The sequence below is a fragment of the Neopsephotus bourkii genome, unplaced genomic scaffold (assembly GCF_033783945.1).
Source record: "Neopsephotus bourkii isolate Nb327-2 ecotype Australia unplaced genomic scaffold, CSIRO-AGI_Nbou_v1 NB_234, whole genome shotgun sequence".
In the NCBI taxonomy this organism is placed as follows: domain Eukaryota; kingdom Metazoa; phylum Chordata; class Aves; order Psittaciformes; family Psittacidae; genus Neopsephotus; species Neopsephotus bourkii.
In genome coordinates this window covers 10,023,951-10,045,609 of record NW_026900744.1, presented here as the reverse complement: position 1 = coordinate 10,045,609, position 21,659 = coordinate 10,023,951, and the positions used below count along the sequence as shown (strand labels likewise).

The window sequence follows — 21,659 nt, the reverse complement described above, 5'->3', positions numbered from 1 at the left end:
TGATATTTAGTTATGCCTTAGCTCAGCAAAGCATTTACACAAGTACTTTACTCCACTGATTGCAGCAGAACCAAATTTAAGTAGTTAAGTGCTTTGCAGAGTAGAACCACACTTTCTTTAAATGCCAACATACCAGACAAATGTCACAAAAAGTGCTCTTAGGGGAAGGAAGCTACCAGTAACAACAAACAATGAACAGTAAGTAAATCAATATTCTTCTTTATGAAAAATAGCATGGAATAATGCATGGGAAAAGAGGAGAATAATAATTAGTGTGGTACATCTGTAAAAAAGGATACAGAGAAGTTTAAGATGCTATTAAGGTGTCAAATTAAGTATATACAAAAATTTGAGTCCTATAAAATTAAGTTTTCCTCAGGTCTTATACTAGCTCCCTCAAAAAAAAAACACAACAGCCTTAATAGTAAATAACCACCCAGTGTCACAAGCCACTGCCTGTTGTTAATAAGTGGAGAGGCTTTGTGGTGCCTTGAGCTGCTTATACTTCAGAGTCCAGAATGCAAGCACATTGCTGAGTTACTGCAGGGTAACTTTGCGAGTAGTTAGCAGCTCCCAGCTGCTCTGACCTCTGCATAAACTGCACTTGATTTTGCCCACCTGTATTTGCAGGGTAAGTCACTTTTATTAGTTGGTAAGCAAGCTCACATCAAGTTTACTATGGAGTAATATCATGTACGTTGGGCAAATCGGCTCTGTGAGCTGTTCATTCAGACTGTAATTTGCCTCATGTTGACATTTTTGTGTATCCATCATCTGGAGTCACTCACTGTTTTGTTTTCTTTTATGTCAAGTGATAAATTGGTTGGTATTTTGTTCCATTTAATTTTAAAAATCATCATAAATGCATGTATTTAGGTGTTTGGAGATGTTTTTATACAATAGAAGATGAATATAGCCAGTGAAAACTTTTACTACTTTCCTGCCATGCTGGTTTGTAGAGCATGGGGCTGGCTATGAAGACATAAATAAAATTAATATTCGTAAGCAATAAATATTGATTATGCAAGGCTTATGTTCCAGTGTGCTGTTGCTCCTATCAGGTCCCACCTGCATGGCACAGTGCACTGTTAAATGAGCATTGCTATTGGAGTAACTTCTAGTGGGATTTCACTAGAGAAAAGCCTTTTATCTAGGGTAGATGTGGACAGATTTTTTGGCTTCAATTTGAACCAAACAATTTTTAAGTCCGAGTTTCCTCCTCAACGTCTGGTATGTCTAAAGTGATGTCTTTGATTCAGACTATTCAGCATGCAAGTGCATGAAAAGATTATCTGCTGTTTAGTGTTTAAAGCATGCTCATAAAAGAAAGTTAATATGAGAAAAGGTCATTCACAGGTATTTCATCTAATGAGTGCTCATGTCCTCCCATGTATCTATAGCAAGGTCAGTCTTTTTGCTTCTGTGGCACTAACAGTAGATGTGCTACGAGGTAATTGGGACTGTTTGCCATGTTTGGTTTTATGGGGATTGGTGAAGGCGCTAGGCGTGCTGCAGTGCCCCATTAGCATATTTCTGATCATCGTGGCTCGACCTAGGTTGTATGTGAGTGTATTCCACCACATATCTGTTTGTCTCAGCTCTTCTATTATATTACAGAAAATAGCCTTTGGCAATTAGAAAAATAGTAATGATTGTTAGAAGTAATAGCTTCAGCTTTCCAGAGCTGGAGTGTACTAAGGGATTCAAACTCTAATATATACTTTTGGTTTACCAAATTATTTACTAGCTCACAACTCCTCCTAGGCAGGGGAAAAATTGCAGACTGTTTCTGGATCTACTGTGAGCCCCTGAGTGCAGGTTTGCTGCAGTGTCCCATCTCCAACCTGCAGTGCAAAGAAAGCAGCTCTAAGAGGCTAGAGTGGATTTTGTCCTTTGGCCAAAACAAATTGCAGAAACATGAATTTATGATGACAAAAAGCCAGCAAGACCACAGGAAGAGGCAGTCTTTTTAAAGGATTACAAAAAAAAAACCCAACCAAAACCCGAAACAAAACCCAAAGCAAAACAACCCAAGCCCCTAAAAAAAAAAAAACAACAACAAATCAAGACACACAGAAAAAATAAAACCGGAGACCACTAAGGGGCCCAAGGAGAACCATATGTAATTGAAAAGGTTTGGTGACTAGGTAAAATGAAAACAAAAGAATTGAAAGTGTAAAAATAAAATAATGTTTTCACCAAGGAAAACTGTCATGTTAAGCACATAGGCATGGTGCAGAACAAAAGATGGAATGCTCTGAAGATTTATAGGGAGTCTGAAAGATGCTTCATCCAAACCTACTTGATATCTGGCAAGTTTTCTAACTCCTGTAATGTTTCTTTATTTTGATTTTTGTCAAAAATGAGAGCATGCCTGCCAAGCTGTTCTCTTCCCAAAGCTCTCACAGCCCTACCTTTTTCAAACCTTTGTACTTTGATTAATACTTGCTTATTTCTGGTAAAGTACTATAGATCATAATTCAATAAAGATGGCATTTACTGTCATCTGTCTTGACAGTCTTTGAATAAAAAATGTGAAAGGGGAAAGGTTTACTGGAAGGGCTTATTGCCTCCAGTGTACAGGTGGAATAAGAAGTATTAGATATGGTACACAGTAATTTAAAAAAAAAAAATTCATCTTATTTTCCCCATCTTCCCTATTGCAGTTGTACCTTCTCTAGGCAGTTCTCTTACCAAAACAGCTTTCTCTAAAGACCACAACACATCGGGTCATAGTCACTGTTTGTCAGAGCAACTGCTGTAACTGGGACTAGCTGAGGGCTTGAAGACTCTACCACCATTCTATACTGTTGAACTACTGTTACTTATTAGAGAGAAAACAAGGAAATATTGTATATTGCTTTAATGCTTATTCCGAAAGCTGAGCCATTTTAGTTGAGCACCTCACTGTAATACATAATTGTCTTTTTCTGGCAATTCTCTGCAAGCATTTTTTAGCAATGACATGTTTATGTTTTTAAGTGTAGTTCTTTAGCAGCTTCTTTAATTATTAGTAAAATTCATTGAACTGGATTTTAGGATTCTTACTGTAACTGGCTAGGATCCTAGATCCATGATAGATTAGCCTAATAATTCTTACGCTATAGTGTATATGAAATAGCCTTAGAGATTAAAAGAGGGGAGTTTTAAACCTAAAAAAATTATATATCTGAGACTTGTGTTTTGCCTACTTGATTTTTTATTTTTTTTTTCTACCACCACCTGTTTCATGTATTAGTCTGGTGTGAAGCAAGTCTGGTTTTAAACTGCCTGAAATTTGTTTTTCAAAACCCCATGACATACTGTTCTCAAAAGATGCTATAAAAAAGCTCATGTAATTACTTTGCTAAAAATACAGAAATCAGAAAAATCAAATTGTCACTTTTAGAAACCAAAATACAAAACAAAGTGCAATATTTTCACCACACTGTAAAAGAGATGATAATAAGTATCTTGTTTTTAATTATTACTGGACATGGCTAATAGAAAAATAACAACATTCCCTTTTAGTCTCCTTCTGTTTTCTACAATGTGAAAAATATTTCCTCCCCCATGTTTCTTGTACAGTTCAATGCAGCCTTGAACATAGTACATACCCTAGTATGATTTACTCATAAGTATCCCTGATGATGTTCTCAGTGACATCAGCTTGATTATAGCAATAGGACCTGTGCTTTCCAGAGTACTCTTCAGTAGATCAAGGTCAGATCAAAGGTGAGGTAATGAATCTTGAGTCAGAACTTCTTTTCTAACTATCTGTGAACCACTCTCACCCCAAATATCCTGCATTTTATTGTCAATTTTAAGTAATCGTCAGTCCAAAATGAGTGGCCTCTTACTTGATAGGAATTGGTGCCTCTTTTGAGCCTCAGTGCCATAGGAATGCGTAGAAAATCTCATCCTGAAACCAATTCCCTTTTTGGGTCATACTTACCCATATAGTCCTACTGACCCTAAGGCTGACACACACACAGTAATCTGCCAGTGCAAAATGAATTACAGAATTAAGTTCTCAGATGATAGCATGTGGCATGTATTCTGGAATTGCCTTCCTCTTCTTTCACCACATAAAATGCAATTTAATCTCTTGCAGGAATGCAACTGAAGTATTTTTCAGGTCATTGGATGACAAATGTGATGTATTAAATATGCTGCATGATGCATCTCAGTCTTACAGCCTACAACTAGCTAAAAGGGGATAACACAAAGGACAGGGATACATATATGTGTCAGAGGCTGTGGTGTAATGTGTTGTATTATATGGGAAGATAGAATGCTTCAAACCCTTTCAGCGCTCCTTAACACTTAACTGCTTTATTGCTTTGTGATCTTTAAAGGTTAAATTTTTAAGGCTTCAAACCAAGCTTCTTTAGGAGAGGTGAAGCTTAAGGTGAAAGTAAGATGGGTGATTGCTTTGTATTACTCATCCATGGGGAAGGGATAGGCTTTGACTTCCTTAGGGCCTGGATAGTGGAAAGCTGACATGGAATTGGGTAAGTGTCCCTGCCCATGGCAGGGGGGTTGGAACTAGATGATCTTAAGGTCCTTTCCAACCCTAACTATTCTATGATTCTATTCTACGAGCCTATGATCTTTGAGTAGCTTGTGTGCCTTGAGTCCCAGATCAGATCTAGACAATTATTATTAAGTTACAAATGTTTCTCTGGTAAGAATAGAAAATGTATAAACTGTAGCCAGCAGTGTTTAGATCATGTTGAGGCCTGATGTAAGTAAGTGCAACTCTGCTGATGTCAGTGAAGTTACATCTGCTTGCACTGGCTCTTAATATAGTCTTCAGACTGCAGGAAGCCTTAATTATGGATGTACTGAATGCTGTGTGGTAGCAGTAAATAATGGAATTCACTCATACAAAGTATCTTCCATCTGAAGATCCTAAAGCACTTGGGAAGCCTGATTTTTCTTTCAAGGGAGGGGAAAGAATCTAAATGACTACCCAGATATGTATCCTTTACCCATTTGAGGACAGGAAACATTATGCATTGAGGATGTGGGGGTGGTATTTTCTTTTTAAAAAAGTAATGATATATTTGGACATTAATGGTATAATTTTATATCGTCAAGAACTGAATATTTTCTGTCCTACCCAAATGTATTTTGGAAAGATGATCTGTGGTATACATCAGTTTGCAAACAGCATGAATATGTTAGCCTTTGCTGCTTTATCCTCTGCCAAAAATGTAGAGACGATAGCATCTGTTTCCACTACCCACGCTATCCAAATCATTAAAAACTCACAAGAGTTGGAAAAGAAGTTCTGAAAGCTTTCACATGTCTGTCTTTGCTAGGAAAATCATTCTCTTGTAACCATGTGTTCAGACAGTCTTCCTTGCTTGTGGTCGTGAATTTCAGGTGATAATGGGTGATGCCTGTAACAGTGGGATTAAAATTTAGAAAATGACAGATTTCAAACACGAATAAGTCCCAAGTGCATGATTTAATAAGTGCTGCTTCAGCAATTTTCAAAATCATATCTACAGTTTTCTTTCTTTTCAATGAGATATGGAAAACGCTTTAGAAACAAGGGTAGCTGAGGAAAAGTAACAAGATGCATACTTAAGTTATGGTCATATGGATCTTGGATGCATAAATAAGTGACTAGTTCTCTCCAGTGCTGAAAACCTCTATTACAAGTTGGCTTTAGAACATATGAAGGTTTGGAACTGGTTCACTCTTTTTCCAGATAGTTTGCTAGCAGCTATTAAGAGCCTTCTAAAATAACCAATGTACATTTCCCTTTCCCATCTCTTTCCCACACTCACTTTATTTCTCCCATACACCACTGGTGGGTTGTAGGTAGAAAGAACTCTATGTACTGAACTGACCAAACTACAGGAAATAGAGGTCTCTTACTTGTCTTTTCTTATTAATTTTTAAACCATATTTCTCCTGCACAACATAGAACAATTTGAAACCGTAAAGGAACCAAATCCAAAGTGACATTGAGTTCTTTCACTTTCTTCCATCTCAGCCACAGATTCTGTGCTCTGCTGTTGCAGAGTCTGGTCTCTTGTTGCTAGTATCAATAACAGTGCAGATAATGATTTCTGAGCAAGCAGAACTGGCTTGGCTTTTGTGGTCTAAAGCATAGAATTTAAAGACATTAAACAGCAAAGAAATGCATCATTGGTGCCTGTGCAATTAGATGTATGATAACCTTTTTAAAGTTGTCTCAGTACTTCAGTAGAATAGGAAGTAGGAGGTTAGTGAAGAAAGCTACAAGGGGGATCAAAGTGTAAGGGTATGTAAGAATTTGAGGGCCACAGAGCCAAGTGAGAAATAATGACATTAAAAAAGCTTGAAAGAGCCAAACCTGGGGAGATGAGAGGACAGTAAAACTTAGAATTCTACTAATATAGTACCTACATCTTTTTGAATGTTAAAGAATTTGTTTTTATACTTCTTGACTTCTGTGCTGAAATCAGGAAGATTTGAACCCCTTTATAGCCCTTAATGCTATTTTGCCTTTTTCAGAACAGGCAATATTTGCAATTATATGTAGCTTTTACATGACTTTCTACGTAAAAAAAACCTTTTGTCTGAAACTTGGTAGTCGAAACAGGCTATATGGGTACCTTAACTCTGTTGTATTAACCTCTTCTTTCCTGGCACCTATCATGTGGTTGAATAACAGACCATCAGGTGACTTTCTGATACAATTAACAAGAGTTGCTTGGCAACTTCTGTTGGAAACTGTTCTTCCAACTTTTTTGACAGAGAAAAAATCACCAACAACAACCAAAAAAACCCACCTCAACATTTTTGCAGCAGTGTGGCCTAGAATGTGCAGATACGCTGACTCCTGCCATTAGAGCTTATGCTTAATATTCTAAACCTGTATGTTTTGTCAGGTCTGAAATAACTTCTGGTGTGAGGATTTAAAGCTCCCAGTATCTGTCTTGGTTCTGAGCTCATTTCCGTGCAGTGTGAGAAATTCATTGTTTTTTCAGTTCCAGTTTAATGTGTAAGAGGAAAATATTGCAAGGCTGGTTCTGATTCTTAGTGGGAAAGCCGAAACAGTCTGTTGTGCAGTGTGCATATGTGGCCTCAGGGCTTCCAGACTTCTAGTCAATTAAAAAGTTTTAAGTTGAGCAAGTTTTGTCCCTTTTAGTGGCAATGCAGGATATCCCTGAATAGTCACAGAAAAATACCTCTCCAAATGAGTCACGTTTTTATTAGTTACACGTGTTTTCTGTAACCTGGGGAAAAACACTAGTTGCTGGTGTGATTGTAAGTCACATGATCAAAAAAAATGTATTTTTCTTGGTGAGCCACCGTTATGAGGCAGAGCCCTAGGAAGGACATGATGCTGACCTATCAGCGGTCCTCCAATGATGGAGCTTCAGTTGTCTGTATAATTGTCCTCTAGCTCGTTGCTTGGACTACATAGTAAGCTTGCTTGACTTTCATCTAACCTCAAATTAGGAGCTTTTTGGGACTTTTAACATTGAGGCATGGCAAGAAACTGGCTTGAATTTTGGCATCCTTGTTGTCTTGTGAGGGAGGTTTTTTGCAGCAAAAAATGGCGATTTCTTTCTCTCACCCATATGCTGCACAGCAGAACAGGAGCCTGAAGTCTGGCAATGATGGTTTCTACACTTCCTCCCTGTCTCAAGAAATCTTTAAGCAGTGTCCTGCTGTGTTATATGCTATTTTGTTTAACAACATTGTAATGATAGAAGTTTAACAGCTTGGTGTTTTTGCTAATTGTATCATAAATGTAGCCTACAACATAGATATTTTATTTGCCACAGGTAGGCTCCAGGGTTAATTCTCCTTTGATTTAAAAAAAAAAAAGTTATTATGTAATAAAGCATTTGAAATGAATAAGCTTGCCCATTTAAAGTGAACAAAATGTCTGAAGATGTTATACTGATCAAATTAGAAACAGCAGCATGTTTACCTGTGTTTTCTTCAGCTACACCACTGAACGGATGTTAGTTCACAGGTTTCAGAGCTGTTATTGTATGCAGCGTGCAGACACACTTGCATAGTTTATTCTGAATTTCTACCTGTGGAGGCTATGCACAGAATCCAACATTTCCTTAGGCTCATGGCTAAGCATTTTTATTGTGCGCAGTCCCAAAGGGAAAATTCAGTCCTCTTCTACTTCTAAATCTTTAAGATAGTTATGACTGACAAAGAATATAGCATTGGATAGAAATATGGAAGCAACTGGGGCAACAGACATTACTTGTTCGATAACTTAGGTAAGATGTGCGGTATCTTACACTGTATCAGCGATGGAGTGAAGGATGGAGACAGACATCTTCCTGCACCTAACAGTGGGAGTCGTTGAAAGGAATTTCTCTTGCAAACAAGCAAAACTCCCTCTAACGTATCCTGAAAAATCAGTGCTACAAAAATGCCAAAAGGGATGAAGCAGGCACTTTTTAATTGACATGAAACAATGCCACAAATTCTTCTTCAACTTGTAAATAGATTGTGGATGCTTGAAGAGGTAAAATAATAATTGAAAGTAACATTTTTCCTGCTATTGTGGGTTGCCATTATGAGCACGTTGCTATGTGCCAAAACACCATAAGAAATAAGAATACAATTTTCCTTTTTCATATTGATAAATATACACCAGTGTTGTATATGCAGAATAATGGATTAAAGTAGAGAAAATATGTGCATGCCATTCTTTCAGAAATTACCAGACATGCCCATGACTTTTTGGTGTGAAACGCCGTGTGTGTCTAGTATGATGATGTAGTAGTCTCAGAGATAGCATGCAATGTGGAGGTTACTATGGTAACAAGATGTTTTTCATTGAAGAGCCATTAAAATGGTGGCATATAAATAACATATGTACAGTACATTTTCTTTAAGAGAGTAGTTCTTGTCCAGGAATTGTAAGCACATGCTTTCATTCTCCTTTCCTTCCCCACCTCACCCTCTCTACCCAAATTCTTACATATTTTTGATGTCATATGATCAGCCTGCCTCATTTTTAGCACTTTGCCTCTTTGAATCTGTAGTGCTTGCAGACCTGAAATGGTGCAATAAGAGGTGCCTGGATAATGTGCTTGTTGTTAAAGACTTGAAACAAAAGGAAATAAGGCAAGTGATACACAACTCTGAAGCATGACACTCAGGTAAGACTTAGTTACAAGTTTCTGAAGTGCAGAGCAGTTTGTCCCAGTGCATGCTTCAGTGCTTTATTGCATTTAACTTTAAACACCAAAATAATTCAGTGGACTTCAGTTAGGTAATTCACTGAATTAAAGCTAAACAAGGGTTGAAATGTATCCCTAAGCTAGAGCTTGGCAATTCAGATCTGTCTAAGATCAAGTCACTATATATTTGTAGAGACCAAACATTGCGGAGGCTCTGCTCCCACTTCCCCACGTGTTTGGCGAAGGCAGCAGGGCTACGGCTGCATAGAATATAAGGGATTCCACTTTAATGCAATTGGTACTGAAGGCAAATGTCTCTCTTTTCGACGTGTCCTGCTGTCCAGAGTCATGTAGCATAGGACATGCGGTTTTTATACAGGTGTTGTGATTTATATGGGAAATCTGTGTAGCTGTACAGTTTACAATACTGAACGAAAATTTCCTGAGATTACCATGACATGCATTAACAAAACCAACCATTGCTCACTTGGTACTGTGAAAGTGGGATTTTATGCCTTTCACTATTGCTCCCTACCCTGGAAAAGGAATAAAATATGCTGCAGGAGGAAATGCATTTCAGCACTAATACACAATTGCAAAGCAAATGATAAAACCTTTTTTAACTGCTGGAAGTGAACTGTTGTAACAAGAACAATAGCTTAATTCTTCATCAAGTCACTGCTCTATAAGATAAAGAATACTGTATTTGAAGCATATTTTATGCTGAGATGGGCATCCCATGGGTTAGAAGGCAGGCAGCAGTATTTATTTTTTTTGCCATACTGTGACGTATGTTCAGGCAGTGTAGCTTCTCTACACCATGGAGACTTATTCATAGACGCAGATGTAGTGATCCTACTTGGTAAAGCCATAGACCATACCAAGTCCTCTACCATCTACTGGTTAATTTACCCTTTTTTTTTCCCCAAAAGGAAAATCAGTGGAAATCTCCTGTGAAGGTTCAGCAGAAACTGAAATTTAAAAGAGTTAAAGCACAATCCTTGAACTCAGTAGTGCATGTAGCCAAATACTGAATGCTTCCCCCAGTTCTCTTACTACCACAAGAATTCCTGTGTTTACAGCTTATTCCTATTTTTCCTTTGTTTTGTTTTCTTTCCAAACATGCTTTTTAAGAGAAGAAGCCTCAGTAGCATATCAGAAAAATAAATGCTTGCCCAGGCAGTCACCAGTGTACAATAGGAGCACGCACTAATTTAAAAAGTTCAGTCCAAAGTTTGTGTTAGCAGAATTCAACCATCAATTATCCCAAATCATTTCAGTGTAGCAGAGAACGTAAAGAAATGAAGGAGCTGTGGCAGAGTCTTAGATGGGTGAGCCGTGGCTCACAGGAAGATGGCATCTGGGTGACGCTCGTAACTTTTTTTTATATAAGGCAATGAGGAATAAATGGTTGCCTTGCAGCTGCAAAGAAGATTTAGATACTGGTAGTGAGAAGTGTGTAATTCCCAGAGGACAGTCCTCACTGGAGATAGAAACCTGCTGTTGTGTTTTCCTGTCCTGCCTGAGAAACTAAAGCCAAGTTGTATAATAATCAGATACAGAGTTGACTTGAAATGACTGCTGTTTCCAAGGGCAGAAATGGCAGTGTTTACTCCAAAGAATACTCAGTCTTGGTATTCCTGTAGGAAGTAGTTTCTACTGAAAATTATATTCTTAGCAATAGTTTTATTTCCAATTCTAAGAACAGAAGGCTGAGAATCTTCTGTGACAGTGTGTGATAAATATGGGCAAACGCTGAATTTCTATGACGGTTCTATGTATATGCAGTCAAAACAAAGCTATACATCGAAAATTCCAGGCATTATTAAGGCTGTAAATTCAAAAGTTAAGAGCTGGAATTCAAGGTTTGGAGGACAACCTTAACTCAGTACTAGTATTGTATCAGAATCTGTGTAATCTGGTATTTTTAAAAATAACTATTTTTACAAAGGTTCTGCCTTTTTTATATATATCCATAAATTAAGCCATACTTATATTGCACTCCTGGACTAAAGAGGAAGCTAAAGTCAAACAACCCATTATTCATCTTTTCACAGGGAGGTGACTAATTTTCATCAACCTTCGTCGGAAAAATCTGTATGATTGATACATACATAAGGTGCGCCTCTGTCCCTGCTGCATGAACAAGTGTATGTCAACTTCTGTGACAGAAGAGTGAGTCAGTAGGGTTCAAGTGAACTGGGTCAACTTGAATCTACCACAGAATCAGTCTGTGACAATGGGTAATTCAGTCAGCTCCTCTTTGTCAGGTGGATGATAGGGAATAAGCAATATTGGGAAAGTAGTCTCCCTTGTGTAAAAGGTGCTTCATGATGATGACAGAAGAAATCATTAAATGGTGAGGTTACACTGTGCCAATGTTTCTTTTCTGTACTGACATACAACAGAAAACAAAATAAAAACTAAGTATTCATTAGACTAATTAGGGGCACATCATAATCCTCTATGAAATCTAATAATGATTAAAACAATAAGTCAAACTTTTTTATTGTTGGAAAAGGAATATTTTTCTAATTGTAGTGTTTCACAAATGCCTTTGACTGTAACATCTGTGCAAATCAAATTCCAGTTAACCCAACCTCTAGCTGAGATCAACAGCTATGAGATCCCAACCTACTCATTCCCATGTACCATGTTCTAAAGTCAAAATAAACAAGTAATAAGAAACAGAAATAGGTGTAGATGATTCAAATAAATAAAACAGCCAAAACAAGTAACTAGCTACAAGCTGGTGATGCATCAGTTAGCTGGAGCACTACTGTGATACTGTGCAGCTGCCATCAGCCCTCATGTCTGTACTGAGCCAATGCTCTCACTGCTGGCCCACACCAGGTTCTGTGCTGGCAACTGAAGCTAATGAGGTTCAGCTTACATGCCTGAGGTACACAGGAAAGGGCTTTGCTGTGGGATCCGTGCTCAATTTAAAGTGCCTTGATAGCAACAGTTAAAGGCAGTGTAGAGGAAGTGGCAAAGTGATAGTGCTTTTCCAGGGAGGGTCCTGTCCTTGCATTGCTCCTCTAGGCTCAGTTTGTTTGTTGCTTTTGCACATGCCTGTTTTGCTTCCACTGTGCTTCTGTGTTAGTATTTCAGGCATAGTTTTTAAATGAGTAGGGGCTACTGGAGCACCAGTCACCCATGGGAGTAGGTTGATGAGTGATTCTGTCCTGTGTTACATGGTGTGATGTGCCTGAGCTGCTGTTCTCTTCGAGAGCATCCTCTGCACTAGAGTCACCTGTTGCTGTTTTTGGATGCATTTCACTGATGTCAACAGAAGTAACATATGCATATGGGACACTGTAACCTGGAGCTTTGATATCAGTGCTTTCTCAGTTGTTTCCCAGGATTCTGCCGCTGGTTTCATATTTCTGTTCTTCCTCTTTCTAAAGTCACATTTGTATTGATCTTTCCAACTTACTTATAAGAATACTGTATAAATAATTTCCCTTCCACAAGCTTTTTCTCATTATCAACTTCAAGAGAAAAACTAAAAAGGAAGCATTGTATTTCCCAGATGAGGGAAACCTGTCACTTATTTTGAAGTGTTCACATCATACTTTCCATACTTCTGCAATAACTAGCATTAAAAATCTCATCTTGGAGGAGAGACTCTTTAGGCTCCTCAGAAAATGCATACACTTTGTAGAAGGTGTTTGTCTTTAGAACTGGCACAGTGTGTGGAGAGAGCTGTTGTTTGCCTATCATCTAAACATATGTTGTCCGTTTATAGCTGCACAAAACAAAGAAGAATGAAAACAATGTTTTTCATTTCTAACAGATTTGATGCAATTTTAGCACACAACTTGCTTTGCATAACAAATACAAGGCAAGCTGTAGTTAAGTTGCACATGCTAACAGACCTATGTTTTACATGTCCATGGTGGCTGAAGAAAGGGAAAGTTACCTTGGAGGAAGGATAAATAATTACAGATATGCATGCTTTAAAAACCCACTACGTGCACTTCGTCATTGTAAGAATGGGAAAGCAGAAGTAAGATTTCTGAAAGGAGTACAATCCTTGAACCTGATACACAGGAAAAAGGAGCTTCAAGCTACCTCTTTAGAGTAAGGCAGAAAAGGTATTTGTCTGTGGCATGGCTCTGCCTAATGGAGTAATTTAAATTTAACTTCAGCTTCATATATTTCAGTTATTCCAGAAGTAGATGAGAGAAATTTATCTTTTTATATGTTTGATGCTGTTGGTTATGGAAAAAATTATATGCTGTTTATATAAATAGATAGTATTTAACTTTTTCTTCAGTCCTTTTACTTCTTTGTTGCCAACAGGAATACATGGTATACTAGGCTTTTTCTGGTCTAAATTGGACTTTTTTTCTTTAGCTGCATGCTCCTTGTAATGCAAAACAGTAGGCAGTGATCCATGCAGGCTTCTATTTATAATATTAATACAAGCCATGTTCCATGCTAATACATCTCATTAATATTAAAGCAAGAAGTGTAAGACTGGTGAGTGCTTAATCATTTGCAATTAGCACCTAACAGCTAATTCAGTAGAGGGCTTTTAGAAGGAAAAAAAGTGTGTATGTGGAAGGGGGAAGAGGGGGAGCAGCAGTTTGCTAAATGCTGGTTGATTTAACTTAAAGTATTAAATACTGTGAAAACTTAGTAATTAGAAGAATTCTTGTCACCAGACAACTTTGCCTTAATTGATCATTTAAAAAAATAAAAACTTTTTCTCCTTAGAAAAGAGAGCAATGACAGCATAACCCATAAAGTCCCTTTACTAATTTATTTAAAGATGGTTCTCACTGATAATCATTTAGGGTTATCTAAAGTTTAATCTGCTCAAGGCAGGAATCTTGTCTTTGCTGCAATGCAGAGCACCCTACTCAACTTGTTGGGTTGTTTATGGATGTGGAAAATGAATCTAATCAGCCTGCAGCTCAAGTCTCCAAATCAGATTGCTCAAACACTGATACACACACTAGTGGGCAAAAGGGGTTGTTGGATGTTGAGTGAAGGAACTTCCTGGTATTCTTCACGAGTCTATGTAGTGTTTGTTGTGTGTCTGCTCTTCTGGTATCTCAGCAGGCTGAGATCAGTTGTCAGTTAGGGCTTGTCTGTTTGGGAAACTTAATTTCCCCAGGCAGAGAGCCCCATAGTCAAGATTCAACTTGCCTGTACCTTTAGTACTGAAAAAAAATACATCCAATATTTATCAAGTAAATATCAACAAACTATTTCTTTGCCTTGTCTCCCATTGCAGTTGCATTTCGGGACCTCCCTGATGGATACATGTCCAGTTCTGTTAGCATCTGCTCTAACTTAAGTCTTTTCTTCAAAATGCCCAATTTTGAAAAAGGGTGAGTGGTGCTCAGAGACAGACTTTGAAAGCAGGATGCATCTCTGTTCCTGGATTTGCTTTTCATTTTCTGCGCTGCTTTGTCAAAAACTTCACACTTTCAGTTGAAAGAACCATATGTGTAATTAGAGAGAAAAACAAATGTATTGCCTTTAACTGGGGATTAGAGTGTTTGTTCTTAGGAAGTGCTTATCTTTTTGGGGGTGAGGTTGCTGTATACGTATATACATTACACTATGCTTTAATGAATCACAGACAAAACTATTGCTTCATGCTGATATCTGTAAAGAGCAGATCACATCACTGAGGTAGAAGTAGCTTTACTGCCAACAGTTTTGAGGGGAATTATGTATAATTTCATATATTATGAGTAATCTGAGGAGATTTACTTATGGATGGGAGTTAAAATGTCTTACCTCCCACCCTCTCCTCTTTTTCTCTCTATCCATTGCGATTGCCTCGCCTGGTACTCTTCATGTTGTTCTTATTTTATGTTTTATATTATTTTCCTTTTGTCATGACAGTCTGCATTTCATTCCATTTTCCAGTTGCTTATGGCTGATCTGTATAATAACCGCAGGACTCTACCAATCTTTCTTCATGCACTACTCCCCACATGTACAGTCTGAGCTATGAAGAAACAACCTGTCACACCTCATTGACTTTGGAAGGTGTGAATCAGAGGTTGTATGGGGACAGACCTTACTGTACAGAATAGAGCCCATTCCCTCTCTGACTGCATGTATAATGGCTATTTCCAAGCAGTTCTTATGTATTGGCCAACTTCACCCATATCACAATGGCTGAAAAAAAGAAATGACTCTGAGACATTCTACGTGCTGCTTGTCAGGGAACGGAAACACTCTCAGAAGAGTCTGCACTTCCTTTTCTCTCCCAGGCCTTCCAGTGTAGATGTGGAGTAGTATTTTTCAAATACAATGTCCCAAACTTTGACAGTTATTAAGTTAAATGATACTTAAGAACCTGAAAGGGATGGGGAGAGGGAAGCTTACAAATAATATTGTGCAGAATATATTTCCAGATTATTACTACAAAAAGACTGTAGAGCCATAAAATTATAGAGAATAGTGAAAGGCTGTAATCTGACTCATTTGGGGGCTTAAAGAAGGCTCTTGTGGTGACAGCAACAATCAAATAACTAATAGAAAAATCAGCAAATAATCTCTGGGAAGCATCATGAAAGCTTCAGGAGAGCATGCTCATGGTTTTTTCCTCTCTCTGACCTTTACCAGCGAAGCCTGTCCTTGCTTGAAGAAAAGCAAGAATGGAGAGCAGAATGGTCAAGAAGAAACAACACTAAGGAGGTGCTAGATTAAATAAAAAAAATTACTGTAATTTGCTTGTTGCTGTGTTTTAGAGAAAGGAGGGGAAAAAAAAGAAAAACCTTTTTAAGGGGAAAGAAAATAGAAAAAGGAATTTCCAAGAATGGTTTCAAGACATGGTAGAAGAAAGTTAAGTCAGCAGCACACAGAAAAGGTGACTGTATGGAATAAAAATAGCAAAAAAAGATGAAACAAATAATAGGAGGCCTGACTAGAAATAAGATGAAACAAAAGAAAGCAAAAGAGAATCAAAGCAGAAGAAAGTGTAGAAGGAGGACTTGGAAGGGGGGAAAGATTCAAAGATGCTGTTAGAAATGCCTCAGTAATATGGAGAGGGGTGAGCATGGGCTTTTACTGGAGGGGAAAGGTGGGAAGAAAGAAGAGAGGATGGCTGAATGTGGTAACAAGACAACCAGTATTAGAATCCATCTGTGTATGTAATATATTTGCACCTCTGCAAGCCTCTGCCTAGGCACTCTACTGTTCCAACCTCTTTTTGTCATCAGGGAAGCTAGTAATGACACCTGGTGCTTGGGCCATGCTGTTAGGAGAGGTGAAAAAAAATCTCTTTGGAAAGGAAAGGACAAACCTCTCAGAAAGAAGTCATTCACTTGTCGAATTAGTGGCTTTAATGAAAGTGGATAGAGACTAATGAAAGGTTAAACCTGTAAATTGCAATCTAACAAATGGGTTCACAGTAGACAGGTCTCTTTTTATAGAAAGAAAAGAAATAATACTGACAAAATATTATTACCTTAGAGAGATGATGATGAAGCCGCGATTCCCTCAGACAGCAGCATGCTCTCCTGCTGTTCTGCTGAGCCGGGCACTCCTGCTTCTCTTGAAGGATTGACAGACAAACAGCTCTCCATTGATCGCTGTACTTTGAGAGTGCTTTGATCATTACACTGAGTCTTCAGCAATATATACTATAATGATATCTCTGCCAGAACCCAGGCAGTTCAAAATAGAATTATTAAGTTCAGTCAAAAATCTTATGTTTACGTATTGTGAAGGGTTCAGGAATTATATAGGAGGTAAATTTATACAGCAGAGTGCTTCTGACAAAATTAAAACAAAATCATAATTAAAAATAAGATTGGGATTTGGGTTCTTTCATCTTCTCTACCCTGCTTTTATCTTTCTGGCATTTGGTTGTTGTTAGGGAGGGGCAGGAGAGGGGCCACTCGGTCTGTGCCTGAGAGGTGTGAATGTGTAAATGCAAGATAGCATTGGAGAACTAACAGGGTATGTACTATATTTTGGTTTGGCTTTTCCTTTGTTAGCTTACCCTTCATCTCTTTTAGAGACTTTACTTACGTGTCTTTTTTTTTCCTTTGTTCTTCCAGGCTTCTTCCCTGCAAACTCTTCCCATCTTACATTTTGCTTATTACAAATAATAATTCCACAAAACATCAGTTTTGTCTCAAGGAGGGTATAGTAAGATTTTCATTTTCAAGTTCCTTGGGGCAGTGAACTGCTCTTATGCACTGTTGGTGAAGGGTACTCTAAATAATTAGGAGTAATAAAAATGAAGTTGTTCAGGTGGGAAAGACTGTCTTCAAGATGCTATTGTATGTAATTATTTAATTTCAGCATACACCACCAACTGCTTGCATGTGATGTGCCTTCCTTGAGGTTTGCTTATGTTGTTGTTCAAAAGTTTCAGGCAAATCAAGAAATTTCCTTTCCAATCCGTAGAAGAGTGATCATGAATATTCTTTTCTTCCAAATAAGATACACTTTAAGTAGGACATGAACATAATAAATATGTTGTGCAAAGGTTATAATTCTAATTTTCAGCAGTTCAGATATTTAGTAATTTGGTGTCACATCAGGAAGTTTTAATTTGAGTGTTTTATTGTGCCTTACATTTAGCAGCAATCTGATACTGGAGAGGAAATTGCTGCAGTCTCTATTTTTCATGGTTTGTTTGAATGAATAATTAACTATAACACATGATTAATTTAAAATATTTAATAACAAAGCATTTCAGTACACCTAATGTAACATCCTGTATCACTTTCACAGTGTGCTGTATATAAGAAATGTGGTAGTAAAAAGCAGATGTAGAAGAGCACAAGTGCCAGAAGTGCGAAACACAACAGTTGAAGCATCGAGGGCAATACACTGCCCTTCTTTTACCTGGCTGAGAAACCCTTAGATAAAATGGAGAGGAGGTGGGGGGTGTGCGGAGGAGAGACTGGGGTGAGAACAGCTTTAAGTGGTTGCAAAAAAAAAAAAAAAAAGAATTAAAAAGGAAGATATACCTCAATTATAAACTGAATGAGGTGATTAGTCAAATTTTGTCAGGAAGGAAAGATTGATCTGGTTACTTCAGGGATATCAGATGATCCAGTGGATTGCCAGCTGGGTGACCAGTGTAGCTTTGTTGCTGACTGGGTGTATATTTGTAAGCTATTTCATGTACTTGTGTCCCAGGTTTTCTCTATGCAGAAGAAATATTGATGCTTCTAAGTAGTTTGAGATGACAGAAAAAACCTCTTAGAGTTCAGTGTATTGAGTAGCATTACCAGTTTGCACCTGAGGGATTGCAGAGTTCTGTGCATTTTAAGAAATGGGGTTTGAAGCTGGTGCCAAGCACAAAACTATAGTAGGAGGTAGAATGTGGTTTAGCAGACATGGATGGCTGGGTGTTCTTCACTTTAGATGGAACGGTCACAGGGTGAGCATCACTTAACAAAATCCTCTTACACAGTATCTTGAAAACGAAAAGGAAAAAGTAATTGACGGTAAGAAAGAGGAGTAGGAAGAAGTAGAAAAGAGTAAATAAAAATAAACTAATTCTGCAGAAACTGCCTGTAAAACTCAGTTTTATGGGCTTTTCCAGGTGGTCCCTGGGAAGAGTCCCTGAGGAGCTCTTCAGTAGCCTGTTGGCCCCCTCTCTCACAGGCTTTCAGTCGTGCAGAGTCTCCCACCTCCTTTCTCAAATGTATGGTTGCAGCAGCCAGGGGAAGTATAATCTCAAAACTTTTTGTGAAAGCTGATATTATACTATGTCCTTCCACTAATGATGAGCACCTTCCAAAAACGTCCTAAAGATCAATTTCAGTACAATTTCTGGGAAGAAAGCAGACTTTTTGAACATAATCTCGACATTAATATCCAAAGATCTGATGCTGTAGCAGTCTGGGTCACTAACACTCCCACTGGTTTCTGTGTAGAACCAAATGTTTCTCAAGAGATGCACAGCAGCTTGCAGCAGTGACCCAAACCTGGGCTCTATTTCGGTCTTGTTCCCTATGTGGAATATATCTCCTTGGTGCTTTGTTCTGGCTAGCTGGTGACTTTTCAGCATATGTGGAAAAAAAACAGTTACAGTTTCCTCATTAAACCTTTTCTTGTTTGTATCACTGAAGTTTGTTTTTAATTGGTCATCTTAAATTGGGCATTAAATTCGGTTTTCTTTTTACAAGAGGATTCTGTGTTCTAGCAAGTGTGATTCCTCCCAAACCCTTTCTGGCTCCTAGCTTGTAAGCAGCAAGTTAGTATGTCCGAGAAAACTTACTCTATTGTTTTGGCTGCAGTTTTTCAATAATGTTATTTTAAAATATAATTGACATTTCTAAATAGGCCAACAAGAAGCATAAACACAGATAGCCAAGGTAGAGGCATTTCATCCAGTTACATGGAGTTTGTCTTTTTTTTTTTTTCCTACTGAACTCTGGTCTCCCTTCCCAATCAGTGTTGGCAGGAAAAAGTCCAATGTTGAGACTATCCACTAAATAATCTTTGGTTTATGGGATGATCATGCAAAATGTGAAGCTGATCCAAAGCTCATTCCAGTATCTTAAGGGGGGCTATAGGGATGCTGGGGATGGACTATTCATTAGAGACTGTAGTGACAGGACAAGGGGTGTAACGGGTTGAAACTTAAACTTGGGAAGTTTAGAGTGGATATAAGGAAGAAATTCTTTACTGTTAGGGTGGTGAGGCGCTGGAATGCCCAGGGAAGTTGTGAATGCTCCATCCCCTGGAGCATTCATCCCTGTTCAAGTCCTGGTTGGACAGAGCCTTGGTGAGATGGTTTAGTGTGAGGTGTCCCTGCCCATGGCATGGGGGTTGGAACTTGATGATCTTAACGTCCTTTCCAACCCTAACTATTCTATGATTCTAAGTTTGGGGGCATCTTTCCATTTAACTCAGTCAATTTTGAAACAGGTGCTATGTGGAGGAGAAAGAAGGTATATGAGCTGTTACTGGTGGAAAGCTTCTCAAGGACAAGTAGTCCATACAAAATCATGAGTTTTGCTCTCAGGCAGGCAGTGTGTGGCCAGAAATGCCGGGAAATCTGCTGAGCAAGTTCTAGGCAGAGAACTATTAATGGAATTCCTTTAGGTTTCTGTCATATTCGAAAATTGTCCTTTATCTTGTAAACACAACCTATCTGCCCTTAACTCCCTGTCAATATAATGAGTACAACTGTCATTTTGTTTCAGAGAAACCTAGATTGAAATAATTGCAGTAAGAGTTTGTGCGGGTCAGATATGATAATGATGGGTACAAGGTCAGAAAGAAGAGGTTTTACCACTGATATGAGCAAGAGCAAGGCCAGATTCCAAATAAAACATCAGGTTTTTAAGAAAATTTTACATTCGGTAAAACTAATATACATGGTATTGTACTTAAAGTGGAATTTTCTTCTTTTTCTGGTAAGTTTCTTGTTTCTTGGTCCATGTTAGGAATAACATGCTATGTTATGAAGTGATGGTAACTTAAGAACTGCAGGGCTTCATACTGAATGTAGTACAGTATTTTTCCTTACTAGATACCAAAGTCTTGACAAGTCTGAAGCCAAAAGGTCTCTAAAAGGCAAAGTATAGTTTCTGCGTAGTACTTGTCATTTTCCCATGTTATCTGTTTATGCAGTGTGGAATTTTAAAAAATATATTATATAAATATTTATGCAAACGTTGATTTATTATTCAGTAATCAATCTTTGTTGGATACATTATAGCATAATCAGTTCTATGTTAAAAGCATTTAATTTCATGCCTAATTAACATATTATAAATTGAGGAGTGAAAATTGAATTATTATGGACAGTTTGCAAATGTAATACATACAGTGTTCTTCAATAATTGCATGAATATTGGATGTAATGTGATGTGTTACTTCCACTCTCTTTTGTGCTCACTCTTTACTGATAGAGTGGAATGAATGGACTCCAAGGGATGTGTACTGTACTGCCCTGAAGCAGCATCAGATTCCTATTAACATCAAAGCGAACTGTATGCAGAGGCAGAGCACAGCGTATGGCCCAGCGTGTGTAAATTAGATCAGCCCCATGTAGGCATCTGGAATTTTGAAACACGTCTACCTTTTGAGGAGCAATTTCCTGTAACTTGATTATTTTGGCAAATAGATGCATAGTTTGGGCCCAATCCTCTTCTTTGTGTAGTCGGTGGCAAAGCTCCCACTGACTTCAGTGAGAACTGGACAAGGTGCCAAAAGCCGTGTGTGTAGCTTGTGGAGTTTGGCTATGCCTAATTTCATAGCGCTGTGAATTTGGGAAAAATTGCTGCCACAGAATATTGTTGCCTTGTTTTTGTGCTGTCTTTGCACTTCACATAACGAATTCCTGCTTTCTGTAAAGGGAGTAATGATTTCTTGAGCAACTGCAGAGACAATATGTATTGGTTCATAATATTTTCTTTGGGATCCCTGACTCCCTGGGAATTCAAAGCCAGCTGTTTGCATTGCATTTACAATGCTTAGGACCTAGGATTTCTGAGTATGGTAGAAGCTTGACTTTTGTCTAATTAAATGTACTTTGTAATGGAAAACTTGATACAATATACAGGGCTGCAGGTC

General features: G+C 38.1%; 1 long non-coding RNA gene across 2 annotated transcripts in view; it reads left to right on the top strand.

Annotated features, from left to right (window-relative positions):
• Positions 1 to 523: 523 nt before the first annotated feature.
• LOC133207866 (uncharacterized) overlaps positions 524 to 21,659 on the top strand; it is a 268,931-nt gene continuing 247,795 nt past the window's right edge. For both annotated transcript variants that reach the window (XR_009724190.1, XR_009724189.1), the window contains exon 1: positions 524 to 631. This is a non-coding gene — a long non-coding RNA (uncharacterized LOC133207866). The remainder of the gene's footprint in view (positions 632 to 21,659) is intronic.